This window comes from Podarcis tiliguerta (genome assembly GCF_965153285.1).
Source record: "Podarcis tiliguerta genome assembly, chromosome: 5".
Taxonomy (NCBI): Eukaryota; Metazoa; Chordata; class Lepidosauria; order Squamata; family Lacertidae; genus Podarcis; species Podarcis tiliguerta.
In genome coordinates, this window is record NC_139538.1 from 33,331,189 (window position 1) to 33,343,755 (window position 12,567).

The following is a 12,567-nucleotide window of genomic DNA, read 5'->3' on the forward strand; positions in this document are numbered from 1 at the left end:
AAGGACTCAAGGAGCATAATTCTGTTCTTTGTCACCTCCTTATCCATACAGCTGTTTGTGGCAGATAGCTTTTTAGCTAAGTATCTAATTCAGCATAGTGGTACCTACAATTGTTTTATATTTCAGTGACTCTGCTGCCCTGTATAATGTCACCCATAAATAAAACCCAGAAAAACCGGTGGTAGGTGGGATAAACTTCTAATCTACAACCATAATTGTGATATGCCCGTCAATTTGTTCACCAATGCAAACAAACTCTAGGAATAATTCTGAAAACTTGTTACATTTGGAAAATTCCACAGTTTACATGGATGTCTGTTGCAGATGCTCTACCCTAGGTAGCATCTAATTTACGAGGCGCAGAGCTGGTCAGGAAATAGAAACCAGGGTGGTGTGGTGGTTTACCTATGCTAATTTCCTGCTTTATTTGTTCATTTTAATTGGTGTTAGGTCAATCAGTTTCTTTGCTGCACAAAGGCATATTAAATTCAAAACGCTGGGTATTCGGTTCCTATCTATCTACACACAAACATATTACTAAAAAGCTCAAAGGTTTTGTGTGTGCGTTCTTTTAGTCCATTTACTGGTATCACAACCTGTTTAAAGTAGAAGACCAACATTTCTTCATGTTTTGGCTTTCTATGCTGTAAATAAAATCCATTATCAGACCCTCCGAGTTTCCCTATTTTCTAGGGACATCCCTGATTTAGAGAAGCCATCCTGGTTTCTGATTTGATCCCAGAATGTCCCACTTTTCCTTAGGATGTCCCTATTTTCATTGGAGAAATGTTGGATGGTATGGCGTTATCTGACCCCTGAGCCATTTGAAGGCAATTCTGTATAGGGAAGTTTTAATGTTTTATTATGTTTTTATATAAGCTGGAAGCGACCCAGAGTGGCTGAGGCAACCCAGTAAGATGTGTGCGGTATGAATAATAAAATTATCATGATGGAATGGGATGTCCCTATTCTCATTGGAGAAATGTTGGAGGGTATGGATTGTGTGGATGGACATCTTGCAGATGCCATAACTTTCACCACCACAAAGTGAAGACTGAGCTTTGTAAGAGAGCTGTTTAAAAGTCCTCCCTCTCCTTTAAAACAAGCAGCAAACTTACAGATTCCATCTTATTTAGTTTCACCTTATTATGGTGAAGCGGAGACACTGAAGTGCCTAAGGGGGGGCCGCCTCTTGCCGCCTGAGGCAGTTGCCTCAGACCACCTCATGGGCAGGCCGGCCCTGCACTCTACCTTGCAGGGTTGCTACCGCAACGAAGACCTTAAAGACTGCAAAGCACGTTTAAAGTAATGTGCTACACAAGTAATCATATGCCTGGGAACAGCCATGCATGATTAATACCTGAAATGTGCCATTGCACAATATCTATAGATTTTAAAGTACACACACACAGCTAAAGAGACAAGCTGTCCAAGAATAAGCCATTAGGGTGTGGACTCTGGATGAAATCCTAATACCAAAACAACTGCAAAGGGGGCAAAGACTTCTCTGCATACTTTATTACTCCAATGAACTTAGCCAAGGTGGTGTAGCTGCTCTGTAGTAACACTGTAGCAGCCTTCACCTGATGCCATTTGGAAGTTTTGGACCCCCATCCAAAACAAGGGAGAGAATATTTCAGGCTTGCTTGATCTACTTTGGTCGGCCAGCCAGAGTTAGCTCTGAGGGCAGTTCCCTCACTGCAAGAAGTGAAGCTACAGGGAACCAGACAGAGGGCCTTCTTGGTAGTGGCGCCCGCCCTGTGGAACGCCCTCCCATCAGATGTCAAGCAAATAAACAACTATCTGACTTTTAGAAGACATCTGAAGGCAGCTATTTTTAGGGGGGGGGATAACGGTTGATGTTTTATCCTATTATTATTATTATTATTATTATTATTATTATTATTATTATCCTGTTGAGAGCCGCCCAGAGTGGCTGGGAACACCCAGCCAGATGAGCAGGGTATAAATAATAATTTGTTTGTTTGTTTGTTTGTTTGTTTAATGTTGACATACAACAAAATAATTGTGGGCCTAGGAATCTGTTTTGATTATCAGAACTGAGCTTACATTTCTGGCTGTTGTGGTTGTTGTTGTTACCATCTATATTCCCCCTTTCCCCCAAGGCACCCAAGGTGGTTCACAATTTTAAAGTACTAAGACTAATTATATAACACACAAAATGGGGTGGGTGGGTATGTACAGTCTGACTGGAGCAGGCCCTGTGGTTGTCTGCTTCTGCCTCCCTCACTCTTGAGGTTAGGGACGTCAGAAGGGAGCGATTTCTGTTCCAACTTTGTTTATCCCAATTCGTGCTATTTCTGTTCTGCTGCAGTTCAGTCTCCACAAAATGCTACATTATTCCTCTTGCTTTCCTCTATTTCTGTAGCTGACATCACACACACTCATTCCAATGCAAAGAAAACGTTAGAACATGCTTTTTAAAAGCCATCAATGATGCATCATCTGTGGGACTTGGAAAACCCCAACGAAGGTAATGAGAACGGATACCCATGCTTAACTGATTTCCATTTATGGTGGCAGATGAATCCACAGACTGCAGCAGTTTCCACTTCCTTTTCGGTTTTCATCAGAATTCTCCAATCTTCCAGTTCCTGAACAAAAGTGGGTGGGGCAACAAATGTAAATATGACCTTTCAACAGGAGCCTATCTTCCATCAAAGCAAACCAGAGGGTCTGTTCAGTGACCTACACCAGCCAGGCAAACATATTGGTAGAAGATACAGTGGTACCTCAGATTACATACACTTCAGGTTACATACACTTCAGGTTACAGACTCCGCTAACCCAGTTCTCATGATGAGAACAGAAATCGTGCTCCGGCAGCGCAGCAGCAGCAGGAGGCCCATTAGCTAAAGTGGTGTTTCAGGTTAAGAACAGTTTCAGGTTAAGTACGGACCTCCGGAACGAATTAAGTACTTAACCCGAGGTACCACTGTACTCCATAGGGCTGCTGAGGGGAGAGAGACTGGGGAGAGTCCTTAGGGCCAGATAGAGAGGCGTGGAAGACTGTGTTTGGCCCCCAGGGCCTGAGATTTCCTATCTGATGTAGGACATAAAAAGCTGCCTTATACTGAATCAAACCACTAGTCCACCTAGCTTAGTTTTGTCTAGGTCAGGGTTGGCTAACCATTTCCAGGCTGAATTGATAGCCAAGCCCACCCCTCCAAAGGTTGCCAAAACACACTCAGGCATGTGCACACCCACTCCCATACCACACCCTCCAACATTTTGCTGATGAAAATAGGGACGTCCTAGTCAATAGTAATCATAATTTTATTATTTATACCCTGCCCATTTGACTGGGTACCTCCAGCCACTCTAGGCGGCTCCCAAAACACTGTATATAAAATCATAACAAAACATTAAACATTCAAAAATGTCCCTATGCAGGGCTGCCTTCATATGTCTTCTAAAGTTTGTATGGTGGCTTATCTCCATGGGTCTGGGGTTGCATAACTCCGTACCCTCCAACACTTAACTGATGAAAATAGGGACGTCCGGTGCTTTTTTTCTTAAAAAAAATGTTTAGGGGTACTCTTATTTCCCTATTCAAATTGAAATACTGCCCTCAATGAGGCCAAACTTAGATTCACAAAATGTTTATGGGGTATGCATACCCCTGTGTCCCCCCACAAAAAAAAGCACTGGGGATGTCCTAAGGAAAAGCAGGGCATTCTGGGATCAAATCATAAACTGGGACTGCTTCTGTAAATCCGGGACTGTCCCTGGGAGAAAGGGAAACTTGGAGGGTCTGCTATGCAGGCCACTCACATACATTCCCCATGCAGACAGACACGTACCCACTTAGCAGAATGGGAGGGGCAAGCAGACAGACCCAGACATTGGAAGCTGACTTAAGACTGAGTCAGACCATTGCCCCATCTAGTTAAGTATTGTCTATGGTGACTTCAGCGCTCCAGGGTTTCAGAAGCGAGACATTCTTCTCCTTACCTGGAGATGCCAGGGACTGAACCTGGGACCTTCTGAATAATACAAGCAGATGCTCTGCCACTCAGCTCTGGCCCTTCCCCTATATATGTACAGTGGTACCTCGGGTTACAGACGCTTCAGGATACAGACGCTTCAGGTTACAGGCTCTGCTAACCCAGAAATAGTACCTCTGGTTAAGAACTTTGCTTCAGGATGAGAACAGAAATTGTGCGGCAGTGGTCTGGTGGCAGCGGGAGGACCATTAGCTAAAGTGGTATCTCAGGTTAAGAACAGTTTCAGCTTAAGAACAGACCTCCAGAACAAACTAAGTTCTTAACCCAAGGTACCACTGTACTAACATGCAGGCAGGCAGGCAGGCAGGGAGGCAGACAGACAGACACACTCAGCAGTGGAGGAACATGCACACACATTCAAGGAGTTTGCCTGATGTCAGCCGCTGCAAAATACTGCTAAATAAACAGCCGGTCACCACCACCACCACCACCACAGAATGGGAGCTTTCTTCACCTTCCTCCTTGCACAGTTCCCTCAACAAGATGCAGCTGGTTTGGGTCAGTAGAGGGTAGAGGCAGGTCACCTTTGCAAAGCCTCACACTGGGAGCCAGGGAGATCTCTGCATCCATAAACCAACAGAGAAAAATCAGGTGATTGATGCAGCCCCCTAACTCAATGCATTAGGTGGTATTCAGCTAAGTTTTACTTAGAGCACACCCATTGCAATGACTGGCAATGACTCAGTTAGGTTCATTAATTGCAGTAGGTCTGCAACATAAGTGAATAGCACTCATAGACTGACTGGCTGCAGCTTTCCAGGGTTTCAGCCAGGAGTCTTTCTTAGCCCTTCCTAGAGATGCTGAGGATTGAACCTCGGACCTCTTGCATGCAAAAAAGGCATGTGCTCCCCACAAAGCTACAACCCTTTCCCAAACAACACATCAGCTGAGCGGCTCTTCTATTCCATTCAAAGCCTGGCATGGGCTGTGTAATCTGCATAGTTGGCCTTCTGCTTTGGGTACTGGGGTATCCTAGAAGGGGAGTGGGGAGAGAAGATACCTGCATTTTTGTATAAATACTTCCCATCCTCCTCTCTGAGCACTGGAGCACTGACAGAGGAGTGCAAGAAACTGTCCTGGAGACATTCTCATGGCATGTGTAGCTGGAACTTCTAAAGGCTGATGCTTTCCTCCAGGTTTCTTAAGTTCCTGGAAAACCGGTTTTGATAACAAAGTATGAACTATCTATTGGATGAGTAAGATGTTGTGTAAATGCTTCAGCGGCTGAGACAAGATACATCTCTGCTGTGGCCGTGGTGCAACTTCCTCCACCTTCTTGGCTTGAGCACAGTCCAGTAATGCATGTGTGCCAATACCACATCCTGATCTCTAAAGCTGAGCGCCATGCATCACTTAGCATGTTCTCTTCCTTTGTCATGGCTTCTGGTTTTCTTGCTTTGCAAGGAAGGGTGGCATGTTTGCACGAATACCTTGAGCTCGCTCTGTGTTACTCAGCAGCAGCAACAAAAGGATTAGCAAAGCAATGTGCTTATGAATGAGCTTATTTTGAGCTTGCCCTTTCTCTCGAATGGTTCTAACAATGGTAGATTGATGAAGAAAATAAACATACTTAACGTTTCTAAGAATTCATCACATTGCTCCATTGATGTGTAGCTCAAGTTCAGAGAACCCTTTCGGCCCCACAGGCAAAATCTTTATGTCCCCTGCCCCACAGGCCAACCCAGGTGTCAATCATCAGGTGTCATGATGTTGTCAGGTGACAGAACGATAAATGGGTGGTCCCATCCAAAGTTGATACATGGGGAAGGTGCCTGCTTCACCAGCACCTCGCCCACAGGGAACACCCTGGTGAAGCAGCACCCAGCAGGATTGAACTCTGCCCTCCTCCAGTACTGAATCAGATGGACCAATGGTCTGACTCAGCTTCCTGTGTTCCTTCCGAGGCCACACCCCTCAGGAACCCTGCTCTACATCCCCTCAAGTGCTTTTGCATGGAGGAAATATGTCCTTGAACTGTGATAATGGGGCAGGGCAGTTTGAGCATATAACACCGATCCTGGACTGACCAGTCAGTTTCCAGGCCCGCTTCAAAGAGCTGCTTTTGAGCTATAAAGCCTTAAACGGCTCAGGACTGCAATCCCTCAAGGACCATATGAACCAGCCCAGACCCTGCAATCATCTTCTGAGGCCCTTCTTCGTGTGCTCCCTCCACAAGAGGTCCGGGAGGTGGCAAGACAAGAGCAGGCCTTTTCTGCAGTGGCTCCCCACTTGTGGAATGCCCTCCCCAGAGAGACTCACCTGGTGCCTTCATTGCATATCTTTAGGTACTAGGCAAAAACCTTCCTCTTCACCCAGGTCTTTGGTTAATTGACCAACTGATGGTCTTTTAAACTCTGTATGGGGCGGGGGTTATTGTTTTGTTTGTTATTGTGGTTATGCACTTTTGTGTTTTATGCTGTAAACCCCCCTGGATGAAGGGCAGTATATAAATTCAGCAAATAAATAAAATAATGCCTGTTGCTTGCCTGAATGCAGTGTCTGCGCAGAAACCTCTGACTTGCACACAGCTGCAATGGAGGCCACTGTACACTGATTTCCAATTACCCCATGAACTGCTCCATTCCTTAGAACATCTGGAGGAAAGGGGAGCAGAGGCTGGAGAAAGAACTGTAAGGGGCACCATGTCCTTTCCCCATCCCTTTAAAAAAAAATTTATTAGATTTTCCACAATTATAACAAAAACCACAAAGCAAAATGACACACAAAAACGGGGGGGGGGGATACATCAATGAACGAAAGAAGTAAAAAGGAACAATAAACAGATAAACAATAACAACAAACTTAATTCTGTACATATCCAACCTTTTAAACATCTTGGTTGACTTCCTCTAGTCCCTCCCTTCTGAGTTTCCTTGTAGTTAAAAATCCACTCCACTTCCCAGTGGGGGGGAGTTGCGGTGGACCCTGTGGCCACCCACTCCCCACTGGGGGCGGGGGACTCTGTCCCCCGTTGCCTGGGGGATCCCAGCCATGTCAGAGCCCGGCCAGCCAACCCGCTGGCCAGGGGGCGTGGCCAGGGCCATTTAAATGGAGGAGCGAGCCAGAGGACTTCCTCTTTGGCTCGCTTCCTCAATCACCCGCCCTCCCTCCCTATTTTGCAGGTTAGGCAATGGCCTTGCTATGGACTTCGGTTGGTTGCCTTGGTTGTCCGAGGGGCCTGGTAGGAATTTTTCCACTTGGCAGATTGGCACTGGCCACTTGGTTTTCGCCTACCTCGTAGCAATCGTCACAACTTTGTTAGGGTTGCGGTTAGGCATTGTTTGACCTTGTGTGGGGGAGGGGAGGTGTGGCCATCACCTGCCCCTCCATGCTTAAGCGTATTCCGTTAAAGGAAGCCGGGGGTGTTGATCTAGTCTGAAGCCTGGCTGGCGGGCTAAGGCCTTGACACAACCCCAACAGGAACACCAGGGGGAGCTTGAGTTGGTTCGCATCCCTTCCTGGGACTTCCTGCACAATGGGCAGGAATCAGATATAGTCAGGTCCAATCAATGCCTAAGCCAATACCGCTCACATTCTGTAATTTCAATAAAGTTGTGGCCAAAATTTGCCCAATAACATAAACCTAATATCCGTGTCCTTGTGTGAGTTATTTCCAACGAGGGGGTGGCTGCGGGGTCTCGACACGCAAGTAACAGCCTTCCGATATCATTATTAAACTAAAACAATTTCCAATTATAGTCCATCTTATTCGCTTTTCTTAACATTCTAAATCCCATTTATTTAATTATAACTTAGTTTAATCCTAGGCCTATTTGTTTCTTTCAAGTAATTTCTTTTTTTTATATTGCAATATTTATTCAAATAGTCCTTGAATTTCCTCCAGTCCTCTTGAAACTCCTCTTCTTTCTGGTCGCGGATTCTTCCAGTCAGGTCAGCTAGCTCCGAAAAGTCCATCATCTTCATCTGCCAATCGTCCACTGTTGGTAGCTCTTGTGTGTCCTTTCCCCATCCTTTGGACCCCCCTGCCAAACTCACCAAACATATTGTACCTGGAACTGGATTTGGAGAGTGCAGCTGACAGCTTAATGGGACACAGCTGTTGGCGGCCTGAGGCAACTCCACCCACCTTCCCATAAAAAAGCAAACATAGAGTAAGAGACTAGGGTGATGTCAGCAGCAACAGTTCCTTTGTGAGACTTTTGCAGGTGACCTGAGTTTGTTTGAGTCCTGGATGAGAGCCAGGAAGCTGAGAGGGAGGGTGTGTCCAAAGGTGAAAGAATTGATAATTTGTTTATATTTATTAGTAATTTTATCTTAATATAACATTTTTATTCTGTAATTTTATGCCGTGAACCATCCTGAGAGCTTCAGGTGATGGGTGGTATACAAATTTAATATTAATAATAAAAAGTAGTAGTATGGTGGTACCTCAGTTTTCGAACGTCTCTGTGGTCAAATGTTTTGGTTTTCAAATGCCATAAACCTGGAAGTAAGTGCCTCGGTTTTCGAACGTGCCTTGGAAGTTGAACAAGGCTTCTGTTTTGAGCTTTCCGTATTGAGGCTTCTGTTTTGAGTTTTTGGTTTTTGAACGTTTTTGGAACTCCAACAGGCTTCCAGAACAGATTACGTTCGAAAACTGAGGTACTACTGTAGTAGTTAACTCTGTATTTTTTAAACATTTGTTGCAGACCCTCCAAGTGTCCCTCTTTTCCAGGGACAGTCCTGGATTTACAGAAGTTGTTCTGGTTTCTGATTTGATTGTGGAATGTCCTGCTTTTCCTTAGGATGTCCCTATTTTCATCAGAGAAATATTGGAGGGTATGTTGTTGTTTAAGTAGTCTGTCGTTGTTTTAGTTTTCTGTACACCACACACACACATATGTATCAGTATAGAAACCGTGTAAATAAATAATAAATATATACATAACATAATCTTACCCCATTAATTTTAAGTGTCAGCCAGAATATGGTGGGTGAAAATTCTTCCCTTGCGTGTGTGGGGAGTGGGCAGAGAAGCTACTTGCAAGCTCAAGCTTCCCCTTGGGATATATGATGCATCTTGTGCCTCCCACTCAGACATCACTCTATTAAAAACAATAGAGCAACATGAGAGATGTGGGGAAGCCTGCAGATACTGGTTACTCCCCTGCACCCAAGCCCAGAAAAGCAAATTTTTTTTGGGGGGGGGGGAAATAAATGCAAATTGAGAACGTGCACAGAGTTTTGATGAGCTGCAACCCTGCAGTCCTGGTTCAAGCCTTTCTCCACAACAAGTCTTTTGATTTTGTTTCTGTTGCTGTTCATCTATTTTTATTCCCCCGCCCCTTTAAAATATTGTATGTGCATGGTTGTAAGCTGAAATATGAGGGTTTGGTGCTATTTCCCCCCCCTAAGAAGCACAAAAAGCCACACGGCACAGTTCGACTTTGTGCAAGGTGTCTTCTCATCTTTGCTGTTACTCTTAAAATTTATTTCCCAGCCCCCCCCCCCCCCAATCCTGGCTGATTTCTATAAAACCTATAAAAAGAAATCCCACAAAGCCCCCCTTCCTTCCTTCTTTCCATCCTTCCTCAAAACCGCTGAGGAATTAGCATACATTTGCATTGCATTATTCTTGTTGATCTGCCTTTTTGTGCCTCTCTTTCCCGTCTAGAGTGGGGTTCCGATTGTCTTATTCCTCATTTCCCTGGAGTGGTGAGTACAATAGTTCTGCAGTACTTCAGCTGGTTGCTAAGCACAGCTGCAATAAACTCGCCCATAAACAACAGCCAGAACAATGAATCCGAGGTCTGCTGCAAATCATGTAGCTACATACATAGATGAGGTTTAAATGGCACACCAGAAGTGGATATTATCTTGGAACGTTAATGGACATTGCACATGGTTTCCTCTTGAGGCTGGATGCTTTTGGGGGTGTCACAGTTATCCCATAATATTCTCCATGACTGAAGCATAAACATGGTGGCTGTGTAGTGCAGCTTTATCATAGTTTTCCTAAGAAATACATATGGATCTATTCTACTTATAGCAAAGCAGAGCGAGTTCTTCCATTTAACTCATCAGTTTGGCATTCCACTTGTTTGCCTCGGAAAAGCCCTGCTAGATGAGACAAACTGGTCCATCCCGTTTCCCAAAGTAACCAATCAGATGCCTCTGGGAAGTCCACACAAATCGGGTAAGAGGACAATAGCCCTCTCCTGCTACTGCTCACCAGCAACTTAGTGGCGAATTGTCTCTGAACATAGTTGCTGCATATATCCACTGGGCTGGAGTGAAATTCCATTCATGGAACCTCTTGGTTATGGGATGAGGCAAACCATGTTCTCCTGTTGCTCTTTCCCCTTTCAGCTTGCAGCAAATCTGCTCTAGGAGATTGGAAAGCCCCTGGAACAGCATAGGAAGTGGGACAGGAGGCCAGAGTGGAAAGTGAGAATCAGTGAAAATAACATCCTCTCTGCCCTTTTTGTGGGCAGAAGAAGCCTTCACTGGATCACCAGCCCATCCACAAATGCAAGAAGCCCTTCTGCATTTCTCTAGATCCAAGCCACAATGACTAATAGCTAGTGATAAACATATCCTTTGCAGCCATCCAAGGCCCAGAAATGTCTGTGCCTGAAGTGAAGGGTAGGCTGGAGTTTCTGTTCCACATACAATTGAATCTTACTGGCAATTGGACAGGGGCCTCCACTGCAAGCGAAGGCAACAGGCTAGCTTAGAAGAATCAGGAGGAATAGGGGGTTACTGCCACCCCACTCAATATCTGATGCCCGCGCCAGAAACCTCACTCTGCTTAACACTTGGACAGGCCCTGACATCATATAAATTAGCGAGTATCGCAGCGTCTTGCAGCGGTGAATTTTGTGAATAAACTATGAATTGTGTGAAGGAATGTTTTCTTTCATCTGCCTTGAATCTCATGCCCATCAGTTTCCTTGTGTAATAATACGCCAACTGACTACTGCAGAAATTGGAGGTGTTTCCTTGAGGTGGTGGTGGGGGGCATCAAATAATCACCCAAGGAATGAGTTACTCTTCTAAAGAACTCTTTCTTCTTTTCCTTTCTCGTAATGTGATCGCTCCTTGAGCATCAAAACATCAGAATGAAATTTGCTATACTCATGCAAGGCACAAGTCTAGATTGCAAATTCAAATGCCAACTTGATCCCTGTGCCTGCTCTCAAATGGAGGAGTGAAATGAATGTAATCTCTCCTTTGGAAAATGTGAGATTGTCAGATTGGGATCGTGCAAGTTCAGGACAGCATTGTGCATTCAGAGAACAAGCCAGCACCCATTCCCCTCAGGGACTAGAAGCACACAACACACAGTGTAATGCAATCCCCCTTGAAGGCGATAAAAAATGGTGTGCATGTTCAGAATAATTCAGAATATGAGTCTATGGGGGCCAGACTCCCCTAAATTCCTGGATCCAGTAAAATGTTCGAATTTCATCAAGGACTGACGTGATAAACTAGGTGCCAGACCTTTCTAAAGTTTTAAAATATAAGCCAGGCTAGCTTCCTCATGAGGTAATCTGCCAGAGAGGTCAGCCATTAAAGGTAATGGCCCATTAAGAAAGCCAAGAAGAGGCGGTTCTGTTGCAAGATGGCAAATAACTGATAGAAGACAAAGCCAGAGTTCAATGCAGAGTTTTAGAGTTGGTTGTGGAGGGGGGAAAGGTTGCAGGAAAGTAAAGGCAGCAAGCTGGAGAGGGGTTCAAAGCATGAGGATTGATTTCTGTTTGAATCCAAGGCTGTGGTTATGGGAGAAACAAGTCCCTCTTGGGGTGTTTAATGCTGGTCTCCATGGAGTGTCCTCTCACTGGGGAATAAGGAGCACAGCCAGCTTAAACCAAAATCTAGCCTTCTCTTTCTTTATAATGGACATTTCTTGGTTTGTAAGCAAATGGCTGTTTATTTTAAATATTTGCTTTGTCATAGTTTAATGAAATTCACTTTCAAATGAATGGAATCTCAGGGTTCTGCGAATGTTCTCTAAAGGTTTATGTACCCACTGGTATGATGAATGCTTTTTTGCTTTGCTGCCATAGGAAAGATCAGTCACATAGTTCAAGGCAACAAGTCTGACTTTCCTTCTGCTTTGTAGGTTATATTTACACTAAAAACTAGGAAGCTGAACAAGCTCAACCAGTCAGTCAAATGGCTTTTCCAGAGTACCTATTTACCGAGCATTCAAATTCCATCTGAAAATAATGATAGCCGAGAAGCAGAGTATGCTGTATGCACCACTGAATTTAGTAGGACTTCTAAGCAGACACAGTTAGGATTCTCAGGGTCACACGTTAATGAAGCTCTGTAGGAGTGCTTTCCTACAAAGTCATTTGATTTGAACAGTGCGGTCCTTTGCATCTTCTTCCCCACCACTACTGCACAAACTGGAGTTTTGCTTACATGTGTTTTCAAATGAAAACAGTCTGTTAACGCTTCTTCTCTGGTTATTTCTTTAATGTTTTTGTGTAAGAAATATTTATGTGTGCATAATGTAAAATAACTGCTTCAGCTATTCTACTTTTGCTTAAACAGAAAAAAAAGCTGTGCAAAATGGCCATTGCTGTGTGGT